The 16438-nt window shown below is 33.6% G+C and overlaps 1 long non-coding RNA gene across 2 annotated transcripts; it reads left to right on the top strand.

The window, feature by feature from the left end:
- Positions 5746-8132, top strand: LOC108661727. Of its 2 annotated transcripts, none has more exons than XR_001927504.1 (3): positions 5746-5782; positions 6371-6446; positions 7808-8132. It is a non-coding gene; the product is annotated as an uncharacterized LOC108661727 (long non-coding RNA). The 2 variants fall into 2 exon arrangements; XR_001927503.1 differs by lacking the exon at positions 7808-8132 and adding an exon at positions 7317-7354.

The raw sequence follows: 16438 nt of genomic DNA on the forward strand, positions 1-16438 counted from the left end.
TCCTCCCAATACTCCAAATCATCAAACTCAAGTCAAGTAACATAAAATTTAGCAAGATCATCTTCACATTTCTTCTTGAAAATTTCGGCCATGGTGGGTGCACGAACACTATGGTTTTTCCCACTTAGTTTTTACACCATAAATCATTAATTTCTAACCAAATCACTTGAAATAAAATCAAGTCCACCATCAACACACCATAGGGAAGATTTGCCCAATGGAGGGTGATGGAAGAAAATGAATTTTTCTTGTTTGCTTTTCATGCTACACATCACTAACTAACTAAAAACACTATAATATATTGAAATCTAACCAAATTAACCATCAAAACCTCTCTCTATATGTTCAGCCAGCAAGAGATCCATCATATAATCATGAATTTCAACCATGAAGATAAGAAAGAATGCTTAGGAAAGATAGATCTCAAGCTAGAATTGAAAAATCTTACCTTTTGTCACTTGATTCTTTGAAATTTTATGAATTTCTCTTGAATTTCTTAGCTAGCGTTTTGTTCTTCTTCTTTCCTTCCCTTTTCTTCCTTTGGCCGACCAAGAGAAATGAGTTGGGAGGGTTTATGTGCTGATTTTTAATGTAAATTATACACAAATATAAGTTTGCCATTTGTCACCATATCATTGGTCCACATTTTACACTTAACAATTAAGCTTTCTTTCTCCACCACAAAAATATTTCAATTATTCACCATATAAAATGTTAAGGGATGAAATCTATGAGTATGACAAGTGTTGGATGGTGTAAAATTACAATTTTGCCCTCAAATGGTAAAATGACCATTTTGCCCCTACATCATGAAAATTCCATTTTGACTCCAAATCGATTCTCGATCTCCGAATCACCATATTAAATCATTCTGGGAATTTAAAATTCTAAATTTCATCTTAAAATCTTTATTTGGTCTAGTTCGAGACTTAATTCAACTTAGTTATAGCATTCAGTACACTACCATCTTTTGACGATTTTTCGAGACTTTCCAAGTATGCAAGCATATTGTCAATCACATGAATGACATGGCAAGTATTTTATAAGGTCGAGCTTGACACAAAGACTCCATGAGTTCATACAAGAATGGAACAAGCTAGGGGATAAGATTATTTCGAAAACATACACTTGTAATCTCATGCCATTCATAGACAATTTAATCATAAAGTTCATGAAACATGGTATTTAAATGCATTTTAAACAACATTTGCATGAAAACAGTTTGCGCAACCTTTAGAAGCCTCTTTACCTTGCAAATTCTCATCAAATTCAAACAACCTTACCTGGAATGAATCTATCAATACATTCTCAAATTTATCGATGCTTTCAAGAATTTATTGATACATTAGTGAAATGTATCGATACATTTCACACAAAAAGCCTCATTAAACGTTATGTTTAGAATGTAACGATACATGCTTCATATGTATCGATATTTTGAACATTGAACCTAAGTTTTGGGCAAAATTCAACATTTTTGCCATTTCTTGAGTCCTTGAACCTCTTGGGACTACATTTAATGCTTCATTCATTCCATCAAAATTACTCCCATACCAACATAGTGTATAAGTCATAAACCTTGGACGTTTATGATGCATCATAGGAGGAAGTCGTCACACACACCCCGTGAGTGTGGAATCAATCACACTTATTGAGTTCTCATACTGATAGCATTATGTATGTAGAAAGTCCATCACATACATGCTTACTCATCTCATAAGGTATATGGAAAATACATCATATACATAATCTCATGGCATTCATCATGCTTTCTCAATCATCTCATGTAGTATATGGAATATACATCATATACATAATCTCATGGCATTCATCATGCATACTTAATCATCTCATATGGTATATGAAATTTACATTATATACACAATTTTGTAGTAATCATCTTGCATACTTAATCATCTCATATGGTATATGACTTTACATCATATACATAATCTTATGGCATTTATCACACCAAACATGCACCTTATAGCATCTATAAATAAACATACAATATCTCTTATCCACACCAGTCCAACGACCGGAGTAATCGAGTAGACTTCAAGCATAAGGTGCTTGTGCCCTTTGTTGAAAACTAATATGTAGTAGAATATTTACATACATAGTAGATTTGTAAACGTTTTGAAAACCATTGTGGCAATCATATCACAATCACTAACAATTTATTTTCTTAGAAAATCATTTTCATTCTTGAAACTCAAATCTTTTGATAAACCATTTTAAAGATATAATTTCAACATATATAAATAATCATTTCCATAGAAATCATGCTAGCTTTACATATCAAAATAATTTGAAAGTGGTGTATCCATTCACCTAGTTGGAGATTCGATTCCTAACTCCAATCACAACTCCGTTTTGGCAAAATCCACGGAGTTTTCAAGTGTTCCTATCACACAACATTCATTACAATCAATTACTAACATTAAATCTCAAAATAATCATCCTAGGCAGTTTCAAAATTTACTCATTTTTAGCTAAACTAATTTTTTAGCTAAAACCCATAAATCTTTCATCCTTACCTTAGGTGAGCTTAGATGCTTAAGAAAATCACAAAGCCTTTCAACTTTAATCACAAACTGAAAATCTAGACAAAAAATCATATTTTTAGAAACTAAAAATCAACATTTAAAGTTTCAAAAGCATAAAAATGTCATTTTTATCATTTAAACTCAAAACCATGCTTTTTAATGATCAAAGATGAAGGTTTGCATCAAATATAGGTTGAGAGAGCTTAAGTTGAGAGAAATACCTTTAGAAAAACGGCTAAAGGTTGAAAGCCCACAACAAGTGTGAGGTATTTATAGTTTTGAGTGTGAAAATATAGTTTAGCCCTTTTTATTTTCTGAAAACAACGAAATAGTTGGTTGTGGAAAAATTGTATCGATACATTATAAACATGTATTTATACATGACCATATGTATCGATTCATTTGAAACAGAATGTAGTTTTTGAGACATATTACCTATAAAACTTGCCCATCTTATTTAAATTAAATATAATTTAAGTAAATGTTCTCACTTTTACTTCTTTCCTTTTACTCTTCATTTTCTTAAGATATTTAATGTAAATAAGCAAGCAACCCCCCATTTGGATTCAATAAAAATATCCAAAAAATCAAAATTCAAAAGAATCAAAATCTTAAGTTTGGTTTCAAGAACAAAATCGAAAAAGTTTGATTAAAATTAAATTTGTGGTTCCCATTTACCATAGCAAATGTACTCCAAAAATCATAGAAAAATCATTTTTGGTCATCTAAAAATCAAGGGAATCATTACCATCATTTTTTATTTTCAAAAGATTATTATATAAAAATCACATATTTTGAGCTTTTCCAATCTTAGAAAAAATTTTGCTTCAAAAGTGACAAACAACCAAAAGTTTCAATAAATTCTTTTGAAGGTTAAAACTAAGTTTGATGTTCAAAATTTGTAATCTATTTGCTGACCTAAGGATTTCCTAACTTATCCTCTTACTTAAGGTAGGATTTCACAAGTTTTGCCTTCAAGATGGAGAAAATCGTAGTTGAAATTGACAGATGGCAATAGTTGACAAGAAAAAGGTATGAAGCAAAGGGAGTGTCATGGTTTAGATGGGGTGTGCCATGGTGTCGAGCTGGAAAACTTGAAGAAAGAAGGTGGAAAAGAGCAAGCTGTGAGCTGGTTAAGTTCTTATTGGGTTCTACACTTATTCTAAGCCCAAATTAAGAGTTTTTAGGCCAAAGTAGTTTAGTTTAGGTTAAATTAAGTTAAGTTAGGTTATAAATAGTTAGCTTAAGGAGAAGTTAGATATAGACACATTAAGGAGAAATCTTGAGAGAAAGTCAATAAGCTAAAAGTTGAGGCTCAAGATTAAAGATCAAGGTTACAAATATATTTATTTTCTTATTGCTTAGTTTTTATTATTCTTGTTACTCTTGATGGCTAAACTTCAGATGTTTTTGTTTACTTATGCAATTATGACTAGCTAAATTTATTTTTATAGAATTGGAATTAAACTCACTTGTAATTTAAATTTTTAATCTCTTTCTTGCTTATTTTCAATGGGATTGAATTGTTTCTTCCAATTTGTTCTTAATACTTTTAATTGCTCGATCACTAATTAAATTGATCTAGAAACCTAAACAAACTTGGGAAAGGGAGTTTGGTGTAAACTAAAATTGGAATAGCATATGATCATGTTTATTTGCTTAGATGAATAAATTGATTTGTATATAGGATAGAAATATACATATTTGCTGTATGTAGCAAGTATTAGAGCCTAAAATTAATGAGTCTATTTTAATTGCAATTCACATAGGAATATAGTACTTTGGTTAAAGTAGATATTTTTCTAAAAGACTCAAAAGAGCATTATAAATAATTAAGGACTCTAGGTTAGCAATTCAACCCATTGGATTAAGTTATGAATGAAAAGTAAGATTTAAATGAAGTGTGAGGGATATTGTAATCCTAGGCTTTTTCAATTTAATCTTTATTTAGTTATCTTTTTACTTTGATTATTAATGTTAATTAGTTTAGTTTTAGTTGATTAGTTTTTTGTTTAATTAATTATTAAAATTTTGATTGTTTGAATAAAAGTAAATTATTCTAATTTTATTACTTAGTGAAATTTTTAGAATAATTTTTTGAGGGATCGATACTTTGCTTAGTAATATACTATTTGTTCAATATGTACACTTGTGTAGGTAGAATTTTAATTGACAGTAATGACCGATCTAGTGCTATTGCATAATCCAGAATTTTGGTTTATATTTCTCAATAGCATAATCAAACAACCTATTTTAAGATTAAGAATATGATTAGGTATACTAGGAAACTTAAGCGAGTTTAAAAATTTTGTTGGGCAAAGTAATTCAAGCTCTGACATTTGATCTGTTAAATGAGAAATTTTGTCATTGCTATAATATGTCTTAGTTTCTCCTAGTACCAAGCTAAGCGTATATGCATTTATTGAATCCAATATTTTATTGTAGAGGGTAACCATAACTTTTTTTTTCATATATGTAGTATTGACATAATATGCTATGCCTAGCTCTACAATATGTTTATTATGCCATTCTTACATAAAAATACAATTTTGCTTACTTGAGTACCTCGAAAATCGTTAAAGGACAGTAATGTACCAAATGGTACAATTAAGTTGAATTAAGCCTCGAACTAGTCCAAATAGAGATTTTAAGATGAAATTGAGAATTTAAAAACCCTAGAATGGCTTAAAATGGTGATTCGGAGTTCGAGGACCGATTTGGAGTCAAATTGAAATTTTCATGACCTACGGGCAAAATGGTCATTTTGCCAGTCGAGGTTAAGATGTAAGTGTTGGATGAAATTTTTGACTAAGATTGATCATTTGGAGTATATTTGAGTTTGAGAAGTGAAACATTTTAATTTCGGCATTTTTTCGACGATAAGGGAAAAATAGTCATTTTGCCACCCCAAGGGTAAAATTATAATTTTACACCACCCAACACTTGTCCAGCACATGAATTTCACCCGTTACTATCATGGATAATTGAAGGATTTTATGTGGTGGAGAAAGAAAGCTTAATAGTTAAGAATTTAAAAATGGACCAATGATAAGGTGACAAGTGTCAAGCTTTTATTTCTTTATTATTTTCCTTTATAAAGCCAATTTGAACTCTTCCACATTCATTCTTATGGCCAGCCAAAGCAAGAACAAAGGAAGAAAAGAAAGAACAAAAACCCTATAGTGAAAATTCAAGAGAAAATTGGTGGATTTCAAGTAATCAAGCAATCAAAGGTAAAATTTCTTGATTTTGACTTGTGATCTTGATGGTTGTTTTGGTTAGATTTTAAGATATTCTAGTGTTTTTAGTTGATTGGTGATGTGCAGCATGAAAATCAAGTAAGAAAAATTCATGTTCTTCCATAACCCATCATTGGCTGAATTCTCCAAGTGGAATATTGATGATGATTTTGATTTTATTTCAAGTGATTTGGTTAGGAATTAGTGATTTATGGTGTAAGAATCAAGCTTGAAAAATTATATTGTTAGTGAACCCTCCATGGCTGAATTTTCCAAGAGAAAATGTGAAGATGATTTTACCATATTTCAAGTTATTTAATTTGTGTTTGATGGTTTGGAGAATTGTAAGAAAATTGGAATTATTTGGAGTTGAATTGGACGTATTGGCCAATTAATCGGGTGATAGATCGAATTAGGCCAATACCATTTTATTTAGGTAACAATTGAACTTATATTGAACATCGTATTTAAATGGTTACCCAAGCGTTTCACATCCCATTTCATGCATTAGTGAAGAGCCTGAACTAAATTTATAACGGTATGACACAGTATATTGAATTATGTGTTGTGTATTGTATATAGGTGGTGAGCCCTCTAACAAGGGCAAAGACGTTGTGTCAGAGGACTGAGAATAGGAGGATTTCAAACTCCTGTTACAGTGAGTAACCTTATCATCATCTTGATTATCTGAAGTGAATTTTAATTCGTTTTTGTGATTTCATGGAAAATGAGTTTAAATGGTAAATCTTTATGTTTTATAAGCAAAAATGTGATTAAATTAAATGATTTTATAAATTGTCTTGAAATTGAATGATGGTTTTGAAAATGGAGTAATTAGAGACTACTTGCTGTATTGTAAATTATGTTTTCAATTGAATGGCTTACGATAATATTTGCATGAATGGTTAAATTGGTAAATGTGTTGAAAATGTATGAACTGTTAATTTGCCTTGAGAGGCTGTAAAATAAAATAATTGCGATGTTATGCTATCACAAATTTTATTGTATGGTGGGTTTAGCTTGCTGCAGTGGGCGGGTTCTATGGACTAGCCTTTTTGAGGGGCATGGAATCCATTATATTCTTACCTTGATTAGGGAGGCGTGTAGGGTAACTCCCGAGGTAAAACTTTAGAGTTCACTTCACACCAAACAACCACGTGAAGGTGAACTCAGCCAACGCCAAGAACGGCTATGTTTTCAAAATAAAAACATGATTTATGCGTACATGACTTTTTAACAGCCTTGGCGGACTCGGTTAGGATAGCCCTAGACTAAGGTATCCCTGATAACTGAGTATGAGAATAATTTTGGCACGAGCCAAACTTTTCAAGAAATCATAAGCATCATTGTTTATTTTGGTGAAATGAATCTATTTTATCTTATTAAAATGAGTTTGAAATGTTGTGAATCATTTTTATGCTAATCTATTTTATCTGTCTCCATTTACTCAGCTTTAGATATTTTAGATGGTATTTGTCTACTCACTGGGATTATATAATCTCACCACCCTCCTTTTCACCTATTTCAGGCTCAAGATAGTGGGTAGATAGCTCATTTCGTTGAGGGCTACAGTTTGACTTGCATCCTAAAAAACTGTAGGTTCATAGCCTTCATTACTTTTAGTCATTCGGGGGCCCACATGTCATTGTTAAATGTTTTGAATACCTGCCTGCGTGTGCTACTGTATATAGGAATTTATTTTGCTTTTACACTGTAAAAATTATTTATGTAGCCTTCTATCAAAATTGTTTTATGAAAAATTGGAATATTTTATTCATTATTTTTATTTTATTCCATTGGTCATAATTTCACTTTAAATGAATGTTTTAGATATCTAAACTTATTTTTGGTTATAAAATGTATAAATTTCTCTTTTATACTACATTTTTGCTGGTTTCGAGATTTTTGAGAAAAAATAACCAAAATGCCCCTATGGGAAAAAATTATTTTTCTATTGTTTTGATTTGGAAATAGTTTATAATCTCTCAAACCATGATACTTAACAACCGTTGCTCACAGGGGAGGTGCAAAAACTGATATTAAAGCCTTGCAAGGTTCCGATTAGCATTTCGGGCAATGAATGTCTATGAGACGTCGCGACTGTTGTCACGGGCTCGAGGGGAGTATCGGGTCATGACATAATACTTTTCAAAATAATCATTAACTATTGTCACAATATTTTTTATTGTATCATCTGTGTATGGAAGTAATCATCAGGTAGTTTAACCAAATACAAATTTCCATCATCTATATTTAATAACCATTGTCCAAATGCCTAAATTTCATTCCTTGATTGTTCATCTAAATCATCTTGTTGTAATCTCATATTAGTCTTTAGATAGAAGACTTTACATTGAGTCCATAATGGGGATTGATTTATTATAGCATTAATGATATTTGTTTTTGTGCCATCTTCAACAACTGATAAAATTTGTCTGAAGCGTCTTCCTAACAATACTGTTTTTCCTCCAAAAGGTTTAAGATTATTCTCAAAAGAATCATCGTACATGATACCTCTTAAACTTTTATCTAAAGCTTCAAAGTAATGTCTATGAATCATAGGAGCTTAACTATCAAAGTACATGCTTGAACCAATCTGGCAAGTTGAGTTCCTTTTTTAATTTGACATGTGGAGGATTGGTTAATAGTAAGAGGTATTTCGAACCTTGAGTGAGCTATTCTACCACCTAGTAATTGTAAAAATGCAATACCAGAAAAAGCTACAGTAAGAACAATTTTACCTGTCCACCAAATTGCAGAAATAATGGTGGTCCACAAACATGTTTTACTTGTGCCTCCATGGCCATAAATGAATATCATGTGTCTTTTTTCATTATCAATTGATCATCTGACACATTACTAAATTTCCATTTGCTCATGATTTAATTGTGAGACTAATTGAAAATGTAATTGTTGAAGCTTAACTAAGTTATAATTCATTTCTTCATGTATTAGTCGATTTTCCTATAGATGTAAATTTCTGTCTGTTGGCATGGGTAATTTAAAATCAACTAAAGAACTAGAATTTTTATTGAAAATATCTTCGAGTGCAATTAGATGTAATTCTTCAAATGATCTTCTAGAATTGAATATTTTAGACATCCAAATGCATGTTTCAACTTATATTTTATGTCAGTTGAAAATAATTTCCAGCTATTTTCCTAAAGTATTAATGGATCTGCTATTCATAAAACAATATTACAGTAATAAATAGTTGTCTTAATTGTTCACTTGAAGCCCATTTGGAAGCCTATAACAAAACATCATTCCGTTTTTTATCATCTCCTACTAATCCTAATGCTGACATGCTACTTGATACGTTTGATATGTGATGCCATTAATAATTCTAATGTGTTCATAACTAGTAGCTCCTTTGACAACATTCAATAACATATGCATATAATATAGTTTTCTAGCTGCAGAGTGCACATAATTTATTTCTTTCGATACATCTTCCTTGTTGTTTTTTCTTCCATTTCATCTCTTGTTTATACCATACAAATTCTGTTGGAAAATTAACATAAATTAAATGTCTACCATCTTCATTCATTACATTATAAACCATCCATTTTGTAAACATAGTCTTTGTAACATCACGTTATGAATTACTTAAGATAATCTGTCATGGTCAAGAAAAAATATGTTTTGCTCATTTGGTAAATAGATTGTTAATCATTGAACTACTAGGAATGACATGATTAGAGAATCAATGTAGTAGATTAACAAAAACTGAAACAAAATAAAAATCATGCCTCCTATCTTTGGATCATTTTGGTTGTTTAATGCAAAGTTAAACACCATAGAAAATCAATAAAAGGTTTTCACCTTTCCAAATGATATTGTAGTCAAATGGATTCCTTTTGGTGCTAAGAACATGAACACCCTCTTATGTGAAAGAATCTCAGCCACTTAATCACTTGGCTTCCAATCTTGCACACACGATTGCAACGAATCCTTTTCAAGAAAAGAGCTTTATGCCACAGGCTTGTGCTAGCAAGTGTGCAATAATTTGTCTTCCTTTCTTCTTTGATTTCCCATAAAGAATCAATAAAGAAGTTTTTTGAAAAACCCCTTTAAGAATGATGGCACTCAAGAGAAAAACTATTAGTTTTTTTTTGTTGCATCAGAAAAGAGTGGCTATAATGTGATATTTATATCTAGGTTTAATTTAATTGTTAGACTTATTAAAATTTATAAATTAAGTCCTTAAAATTATAGCAATTATAATATTTAACTAATGTCTAATTAAACTCTTTTAATTAGGTCTTCAATAGTTAAAACCTAGATTTTGATTTAAGTCTAACTTAAATCATCACAATCTCAATTTAATCCAAATTACAACCTTTGTGTGTGATCTATTAGGTTCCTAACATATTGGCAATGGAATTCAATTATAATTTTATTAATTAATTAATTTAAATGAATCATACTCAATTATAATTCAATTCCATAGAACAAGATTGAATGCATCATGGCCATCAAATTTTTAGGAGAGTCAAAGGATTCTTTGATAACCTTTCAGTGTATAGCTTTGTTGGTCCCGAATAAATGTGCTAAAGTGGGGGTGAATAGCACTTTTTGGCTTTTAGTAAAATTGACTTCAAATTCTGGACAAGTTGAAGATCAATAATGACTAGTTCAAGGAAAGATAGAGAAATGATTCAAGTAGGAATGGAAATGAAAATTTAAAAACAGAGGAGACAATACTCAACAATTTATAATGGTTGGGTCAAAGACCTACATCCACTACCTTGATTGTTCAACCAAGGATTTTCCAAACAATATTACTATGAACGGTGAAATTCACAAGCTTCACCAATCTTTATAAAGGCTTTTCATAGGCTTAGCCACAACCTTTAACAATGGTTTTTCCCGAGATCAACCAAAATCCAAAACTAACTTTTCTAGGCCAAGTTATAACTTATACAATCAATCAAGCTAATTCAAGCTTGAATAAATCCCTTAGAATGATTCGCACACTCTAAGCACTCAAAGAGAAAAGAAATAAAGGACAACCTATGATCATTGACTTGATTTGGGTGGTACAAAGTGAAGTGCATAAATCTATTATAGGGATAGGAGTGAAGTGCAGAAAGTATGCTGAAGGTTTTTACAATTTTTGAGCTGTTTTTGGACTTGGAAGCCTTGGATCTGTTTTATAGCCATTGGGTGTCCCTCAAATTCTTCAAAGATTTGCTCTGATGGGTGTTAGGTAGTTTCTGACCTTTGGAAATAGTTTGGTGACAGTTTTAGCATTTCATCTATCTTCTAGTACTCAGATTGAAATTTTTAAATGGAATGCTCTTAGTCGACTAACATGTATCTTAGTCGATTAAGTCGTCTCTGTCTCTGAACCCAGTTTCTAGCAATTAGCTCTTAATCGACTAACTGTACTTCTTGGTCGATTAAGTGGTCTCTGTCTTACAATCTGAATTTCTGGTAGTATTGTGAGACTTGATCTTTATAGACTCGTAGGTAGAAGTAGACACGATATCATGGACTAGGGGTAATTTCATCATTTCCTTAGTGAGCCCTTAGAAGTATGCTTTCAAACAATATTAAGGCCTGCGTAGGCCTAAGGCATAAATAAATAATGAAAATAAGGATAAAATGATGAACGAAATAGAAATAATGATGATTTCCTAGGTATAGGCAAAATGATCATTTTTCATCTCGAGTCAACATTTTTAAGTTTTTGTGAACCTGAGTATTTCGACACTATTATGGACTTTGTCTTAGTGTCAAAAGAGTAAAAAAATTGCACAAAGGATTGGAGGAAGATAAATCCAACTTGTTAAGGGCATTTTCATAATTTAAGTGGAGTTTGGATAAGCTTTAGCTATAACTATCATTTTCCAACAGTTTCTTCTTCTTCTTCTTCCTCCCATCTCACGTTTCTTTCATCCTCCATGGAAGCTTGTTTTGAAACCTCCATCACTTTTCTCAAGTTAGCTCCAATTTTCATGCTTTGTGCACTTTTTCATAGAACCTTTTGTGCTCTTTCACTCTCTCACTTTAAAACCCTTGAAAAGTCTTACTTCCATACTTCCTCTCACTAGCTAGGTGTTTTAGACAAAGAAAAAGGGAGCTTCTATAATAGCTTGAAACTTTTTGGAAAGAAATTCAATTACAAAGCTACGAAGGTCAGTAATGAATTAGAGTTGATTTTTAAGTTGTTGAAAATGGCTAGTGGATAGATTTGTGAATGTTTTGTAGTTGAGGATATTTATTCATCTTTAGTGTGATTAGAATAGTGAAAGTAAATAGCCGTTTAATGGCAATTGGAAGCTAGTTAGGGATAACTAGTAGAACATGATTTAGGAGATAGCTTTTAGAATTATGGTTATGTGAATTGAGTTGATTTGTGATGTTATTGTGTGTGATAGGTTCCAACAAGACCCCACATCTCCATTCGGAGCATTAGTGGAAGTTGGAGTCGATCTAAGATTCAACAACTACTGGTGAGCAAACTTGCATTTCAAAATGTTTTGGGAAGTGCCTACATGTTGAAATAAATCATTTGAAAGTTTCATTTGTTTTGTTTTAAAAATATACTTGGGGAACAAGCCCTTGATGAAATGTTTCTATCTTGTGAAATGTGTAATATGAATAGTTCATGTGTTTTCACATTATATTGATATGTAGATTATGCTTTGGATGCTCTTTTTGTGTGATAATGATGACCCAGCTATGTGAGGTGTGGGAGTGCACAAGAGCTGATGATGACTTAGCTATGTGCGGTGTGGGAGTGCAGATGAGCTGATGATGACCCAGCTATGTGCGGTGTGGGAGTGCACGTGAGTTGATGATGATGATATTGCATTATGTGTGTAGGAAGTGCACATTAGTTGAGCATGGCAGGATGGTATGCATGATGATGTATGTATATATATATATGTTATAGAAAGTTTATGAAAATAATTGTGATTGTGTTGTATGTTGGCATTGTTAATTACTCCAAAATTGCTTTTCATTTCAGCATGAAAATGGCTTTTTGATGTAACGATACCCTTTTTAACTAAATTGCTTTGTTTCTTGCTACAACGAGAAACTCTCAAGTTGAGGAGGTTACACTAGCCTGGTTCTCACTGCACTGAGAATGTATTCTCACTGCAGAGAGAAATTTGTTGAAGCTTCTCGCTGCAACGAGAAACTCTCAGGTGGTTCCAAGATTTTGGTGCAGTGCTTTCACTTTGACAAAGATTTTGACTACCTTTCGATTAGAACTTGGCAAAGTGGTAAACATCAAAGTTGTAGCCCAACCTCTTATCTTTCTAATGACCTATAAATCATGTCATTTGGACTTCTGTAGTGGGAGTTATGCTTGAAAAACTAAAAAATATGCAAATTAAGACTAACTTTTCATTGCCACGAGAAAACCCTTTGTTTGCTTGTCTTGCTTGGTCATTACTGAAATTTTCATTCTATTCCACTTCATGGTTTATCATGGATCTTGTAACATTAAGGGATTAAACATTCAAAGTTTGTAATGAGGGGTTTTTAACCAAAACTTAGACTACATTGCATGGTTTTATCGTAAGTGCATCATGTTTTCTAAAACATTCCTTATCGTTGCTTGTTCCCTTCTTATGTTCACTCATTGAGTTTATACTCATTCTTTTAAATTGCATGTTTTCAGATCTGTAGATAGTTAGGACTGAGACTAAGGCGTCCACTTGCATTCACTCTTGGTAGGTATCATGGCATTCGATAGTTGTATGCTCACCAAAGACACTCCGCTAGTCGTTAGAAGTCTTTTATATGAGTACATGTACATTAAATGTGAATTGTTAGGAATCACTTGCCAACGATGCATGGATATTTTGGAATGATGGTGCCATTATGAGATGGCTATGAATAACCTTATTGTGAGATCATACAAATGTAAATTTTTTGTATCGATGTTGTATTATGAAAATACATTTAGTTGCAAATTAGAAATGGTGATCTAGTAATGGTGATGAAAAAATTGATGGGATAGTGAACGGGATTACATAAAGAGGCTTGCTTGGTCTTAGTGGGCTACATCCATTGGGCTCATGTACTGATCATGGCTTGGAATTTGGGTCGTGACAGACTTGGTATTAGAGCCCTAGGTTGTTTAGGTCCTAGGACTTTCTTTTCTTGGTCCAGCAGAATGTTAGGTCTTTATGTGAAAACTTCGATTGTGAAGTGTGAATCGTGGCACATTTTACAACCAAAGGACCGCATATATTCCCTATTTTAGAAACCATGTTTTTCCTTAAATACGATTATAATTGCAAAATGTGTTTAATAATAGGTGTTTGCTGTTGTCTAGGTAAGAATGCCGCCTAAGACACGAGCCGCCTCAAGACGGATGGGGGAACAAGATGATCCTAATGAGATGACAGATAGGCCACGAGCATTCACCCTTAAGAGGTGAGGTAGACATGGCGGGGCCACTAGACCGGTGAGAGCGAATATGCTTGTGAGTAGAAGAAAAGAGGGACAGTCTTCGGGCCATGCGGGATAAACCACCAACTGAGGGCATCACCATCGAGGACTTGGCGACAAGCCTACAAGGAGTTAATCGGGTTGTAGAAATGATAGCAACCCGTATGGATGATATATAAAGGATAGTGAAGGGGAGACCTGCAATACAAGAATCCCCTAGTTCTTAAGGGCAGGTTGATCGCCAACATTTTGAGGTTGAGAGGGGTCATTTAGAGATTTCCCTTCCTGATTTCCTCAAGCTTAAGCCTACGTCATTTTCAGGGTTTGATACATCAGAAAAATCCCAGATTTTCTTAGACAAGATGGAGAAAATCTGTGAAACCTTAAGATGCTCTACTACCAGATTAGTCGAGCTAGCTGCCTTTCAATTAGAGGATGTGGTGCAAGAATGGTATGGCTCCTTGCCTTGAGGTAGACCGACGGATGCAAAGTCGTTGACTTAGAAGGAGTTTAGTACAACATTCTTAGATAGATTCTTACCACTCAGTGTACGTAATGCACGAGCTAGGGAGTTTAAGGTATTAGTACAGACCCAAGTATGACAGTGTCGAAATACGACATCAAATTCATGTAGTTGGCTCGGTATGCACCCTATCTAGTTTTTACTTAGGAGATGAAGATTCAGAGGTTTGTGGATGGGCTAGTGAAACCATTGTTTAGGGTTGTGGCATCCCATGATTTCAATACCTATTTCACAATAGTGGATTGCGCTCAGTGAATTGAGATAAGGACTAGTGAGAGTAGAGCTATGAGGGATACAGCAAAGAAGGCCAAGATAGAGGGCTATCAAGGTTGCAAAGACTTCTGTGGTATATTTTGTCCTTTGGCCATCATGGCCCACAAAGGGACTCATGATTACCCTAACAAGGGAGTGACTCGGCTAGCGCTAGTATTGGGGAGGGATAAAGAACTTTCAGTGTTGAGAGGTAGCAAGATTTGAGGTAGGGTAGTCAAGTTATCCATCATTGCGATACTTGTGGGGGACGGCATAAAGGAAGATGCCACTGTGCTATGGGAGTTTGTTTCTTGTGTTGTCAACCTGAACATATTAAGAGGAATCGCCCGATGGCTCATCAATCACAAGGTTTTGCTCAAGGTTTCGCCCAACCAACCTCGTCTGCTTTTTCCGTAACTGCCTTATCTGATCAGGAGGCTAGTGGATCAAGAGGTAGAGGTGCTGTTACTTCCTCTCATGCAGGCCTTCTAGGTTTGGACGTTATAGTTCCACTGGTAGAGGTCACGCAAGGGTGTTTGCTTTAACACCGTAGGAAGCCTAGACATCCAACGTAGTGGCATCAGGTATTCTCTTAGTTTGTAATATGAATGCTCGGGTATTGATAGTTTGTAGTATGAATGCTCGAGTATTGTTTGATCTTGGTGCTACCCACTTTTTTATTTCTCCATGTTTTGCATCTTGTTTAGGTAAAGATCGTGTTATAAGAGAAGAACAATTAGTGGCGTCTACCCCTTTGAAGGAGGTATTTGTGGCAGAATGGGAATATAAGCCCTGTGTAGTTCAAGTCAAGGATAAAGAAACCTTGGTAAATCTAGTGGTATTGGACACCTTAGATTTTGTCGTGATCTTAGGAATGGATTGGTTATCGCCTTGCAATGCCAGCGTGGACTGTTATCATAAATTGTTTAGATTTGATTTTCCTGGTGAACCATCATTTAGTATTCAGGGGGATAGGAGCAATGCTCCAACAAATTTGATATCTATCATGTCTACTAAAAGGCTATTAAGACAGTGTTATCAAGGTTACTTAGCTATTGTGAGGGATACCCAAGTGAAGGTCGGAGACATAAGCCAAGTGTCGGTAGTGAATGAGTTCATGGATGTATTTCTCGAGGATATATAAGCCAGAGAATACATTCTCGCTGGAGCGAGATGTCTACAGGAAATTTTGCTGTAGCGAGAAACCTTCTGTTGTGCTTGCAACCTTGTTTGGTTGCTGCCCTATTTTCCACTTATTTAGCACCATAGTTGATCATGGACTTCCAACTTCAAGGAATTAATTAATTAACTTTGAAATGAGGGGTTTTAGTGAGGAACCCTTGGCCAGCTCATAATTTGAGCTCAAATTTCCCTGCAGTAAAAATTCATTCTCGCTGTAACTACGCTACAGCTAGAATGCCTTTCCGCTGCAGCGAGGATTAGTCATTTCTCTGTACTTG

The sequence above is a fragment of the Theobroma cacao genome, chromosome 4, assembly GCF_000208745.1.
Source record: "Theobroma cacao cultivar B97-61/B2 chromosome 4, Criollo_cocoa_genome_V2, whole genome shotgun sequence".
Taxonomy (NCBI): Eukaryota; Viridiplantae; Streptophyta; class Magnoliopsida; order Malvales; family Malvaceae; genus Theobroma; species Theobroma cacao.